Source organism: Cupressus sempervirens, chromosome 6 (assembly GCF_028749045.1).
Source record: "Cupressus sempervirens isolate cs-2001-9-10 chromosome 6, ASM2874904v1, whole genome shotgun sequence".
In the NCBI taxonomy this organism is placed as follows: Eukaryota; Viridiplantae; Streptophyta; class Pinopsida; order Cupressales; family Cupressaceae; genus Cupressus; species Cupressus sempervirens.
In genome coordinates this window covers 15782921-15787200 of record NC_143123.1, presented here as the reverse complement: position 1 = coordinate 15787200, position 4280 = coordinate 15782921, and positions in this window count along the sequence as shown.

Genomic DNA, 4280 nt, shown 5'->3' with positions numbered 1-4280 from the left:
ATAATTGTGAATCAATTATGCTTATTAAGCTTTCGATTAATGATGATCAATTACAAAGATTTGGATCACATTGAAGGATCTCCATGAGACATTAGATAAAAGTAGAGCCTTCTTTATGAAGAATCAACAATTCTCTATTATTATGGATGAGTACATGTCCTTACAGGAACATCTTCTAAAAATTAAGGACATCATACATCAGTTTTGAGGCCATTGGCTGTACAATGGAGGAAGAGGATATGGTGGTCATTAATCTGAAAAGTGTACCATCATCCTATGAGCATTTTTTTGAGATGCTCAACATTACTGCAACTAATGTTGACCTCAAATTTCCAAATTTGTGCCCCAAATTTCTGTAGCAAGACTGTTCGAAACAACAGTGTTCCATCCTCCTCTGAGCAAGCATTTTCAGTCCACTCCTTTAACAAGGGTAAAGGCCCATCTCAGTCATCTACTCAATCTCAAAATAGCTCCAAGAAGAATCAAAACCTATGCAACTATTGCCACAAATTTGGTCATGTGATCCAAGAATGCATGACTCACATTGCTTTTGGCCAATTAAAGTAGGGAGGGTCTCAACCACATGCCAAAATTGCAGAACATGCAAAACTATCTGATCAACTTGAGGATGCCTTTTACACTTTTTGAGGACAAACAATTTTTTATTTTTTGACGATAGATTTGCCATTAAGGGAGAGTATTACAATATTAGATAGTTTCTATTTACTCTCTCTTTCGTCTTTTCCTAATGGTCACTCTTTTTGTAATGTTTCCATAAACTCCCATTCGTTATGGAAATTATGTTTCTCTCTGTCTTTGTTGGTTATAGAAACATTCTTATGTATACTTGTATGTATAGATCATTTATGATCTTTGTTTAGTAACACAATCATTATTTTACTGTAATACACGTTCAATACTTTACCATAATAGAGGTTGGGGAAATCTTCTTCGCATACCTACAATGTTTAGCTGCATGACTAGCATTGAAACATCTTCCACAACTAAAGGGGATCCCTTCATAGTCCAAAAGTTGAAACCGACTACCCTTAGAAGAACTTATATAGATTCTAGCATGCGACCCTTTTGAATCATCCAACTGAACCAAAATGCAAGCATAGGTTGAGTGAAGAATGTTAGACGAATTAACAAAAACTCAACTAGATAAGATAAGATAATATTAATGTCCAACAAGAGACCGAAACACGGGTCTATGGGATTGGCAGTTTACAACCAAGAAGATAGCATCAAATGGAACATCAAATAGTGCCGACAAAAGAGCAAGCACAAACCTAAAATAAAAGATGAAGAAGAGTGCAAGTCACCCTGAACATGATTAGGGTTTATGAGGAAGGACAACAATGAATGAGATGGACGAGGGCGACCAAGGACTCTGTTCTGTTGCTGAGTGCTACGGGAGGAGTGTCACTGGCAAAGAGGAACACTACGAGGTTTCACTGATATGGAGTAGCCAGTGTCAAGGAAACTATATGGTCGCTTCATATCTCGGGCATGAGATAAGGGCGAGAAGAAGGTTGTGATAAGTTGTACTTGGGTCTGACCCTTGGGGAAAGATAACTACAAAGTGCGGTAACACAACTGTATGGATTCACGAAAATAGAGTGCAAGGCATCATTGATTTGTGTACTTGAAGAAGTCCAAGAGGGATTTGCACTCTCTAAACAAACAATAGAATCTCCTTCTGATCTCGTAGTATATGGGGCATCTGAAAAGGAAATGGGTCTCAGATTTTGCCTCTATGGTACAAAGTCTACAAATCCAATCCTCTCTATTGATACGATGGTCAATTTGAATCCGGAGTTGCTGAAAGCCCACCTTGAAGGAGCCAAGGGAGATACGTAGGGCATGGGTCCACTGTCTATGTAAGTAGTTCGGGTGCCAAATGATCCCATCTCAAATATCCAAGAATTGTTCGACATAGAATGCCATCCTCAGGCGTAAACCCCTCGGAGGATCAACACAAGTTCAGATAATATATTGTTTGTAGATCTCCAATCCGACTTATTTGTTCAACTCCTATTGAGAGGGGAGGAGGTGAGCTGGAGTGTCTAGTGAAAATTGGTAGGGAGGGAGACGGTTGATGTCTATCCCGATTGATCTTAGTAGGATGAAGCAATCTCAGCTTGAGGTAGAAAACTTAACCCCAAGGTATGTGTAAAATGAAGCAATCTCAACTTCCCGACCTTGGAAGTGGAAATGGAGATGTGAGGTCTTCAAATCGTCGAAGACCATAACATGAGTCTTCTCAAGGTTCACAACCAATTGTCTCAAGTCACAAAAAGATGCAAGTCTATCAAGGAGCCTTTGAAGCCCCTCAAGAGAAGCTAAAAGAGCCACATCATCAACAAAAAGGAAGACGAATATAAGTGCTTGGTGTAGATGGCAGTGGTCACCCAAGGAAGATGAATCACTGAGAAAGGTCTCGAGCTCGTCAATGTAGATCCTGAACAAGGTGGGTGAGAATGGGCAACCCTGCTTCACCCCAATGGTGCTTTGGATAGGATCGGAGAGGCCCTCAGGGGTCCTGAGTCTACCAACCACCTTCTCGTATAACCTCATGATTGATGTCAGTAAGATCTCTTAGAAATACCAATATTTCTAAGCCTCTAAAAAAGGACCACACGAGGGATGGAGTCGAAAGACTTACGAAAGTCCACGAAATAGCAGTAGACTTTCGTCTTGTGGTGGCGAGCCTCCTCAATAATAGCTCACAATGTGAAAATATGGTCCATGGTCTGGTAGTCTGCCCAAAAACTTGCTTGACCCTTGGCCCTGCACCCTCTCATATCAAGCTCTCTAGATAAAATGGTATTCAAAGATGTGGCATAGAGTTTGGAAGAGGTATGCCCGATGATGATGGTCCTATAGTTGTCGGGGTTTGAAACCAACCCAGACTTATGGATCAGGTGGATAGTGTGCATCAACCAAGAGCCTGGAAACCTAATACAAACTACTCTATTAAAGAGTGTAGAGAGGAAAGGACCCAGGATCGAGGTAGCTAGCTTGAAGAGCTCAGCCTGAAAGCCCTCCTCATCAGCCACCTTGTTGCATCTCATAAGTCTGATGGCCTCATAAATGTTGGAGGTAGAAAACATGTGACAATGGGGAGGCGGGATGCGACGAGGAGCAAGCTGACTAGGGATGTCATAGAGCATTACCTACTTCCTAAAAAGGAGAGTCAACTCACAAGTGAAGTGGGAGATGAGGGAGACAAACCCAAGCTAAAACTTTATTAAATTCTTTAGAAGAAGGTTTAAAATCATGATGCTAGGGGTTCACCATTAACGAAAAACAAGTGTTTTCCCAAACAAAATAATTATCACCCAAAAACTTTCTTTGTATCCTTGATATTCTCAAATTTTGCAACAAAAAAACCCTTAGCCATTGGGTAAATTTGAACATTACTAGAAAGAAGAGGCTCCCAAACATGGAAGATCATGCAACTGAGGAAGATTGCGCCATAAACCCTTGAAGTGAAAAATAACACCATTAGATGAGAAAATAATAATGTTATTCTTGATGAGGATTTAGAGATTTAGCTATAGAGATTTTAGTGCCAAAGGCTTGGCAAAATACATCTAGTTTGTCCATTAGCTTCTTCATGTTGCCATCATCTAGTGAGAAAAAGATTGTAGTGTCATTTGTAAATTGTATATTAACTAGATCATCACCATTAGGTAGTCCGATCCCTTCAACTTTGGGAGAAACACTTTCATCTCTAAGGAGATAAAACAAAACATCATCTGCAATTACAAAGAGGGTAGGGGCTATTGGACAACCTTGTCTAATGGATCTGTAAAGTATGATAGGTTTAAATTGACAACCACTTATGTTTACTCTGCTAGTAGCATCTTTAAAAGAGTCCTTATCATATGTTGGAAATGTAGTGTAAAGCCTGGACCATCCACATCATTAATATAAATTCCCATTCAATTCTATTGGAAGCCTTTTCATAACAATCAACATCATGCATGCACTTGTTGTTGTCAGTCTTTTACCTAGGTCATCGATTTCCAGCAAATGATGAGGTTTTCCAAAGTATATTTTCCTTTGACAAACTCAGCTTGAGTGGAGTTGATCACAAAAAGGTAGGACACCCACTAATCTCTTAGTGAGGATCTTGGCCATGATTTTATAAGAGACATTTACTAGGGCTTTATCATTCCCCAAGGACTTGATTGCACTTTCAATCTCCTCCAGTATGATGTCTCTATCTAATAAGGTAGCTCCCTCTAGATTAATATTTTTAGGGATAATGC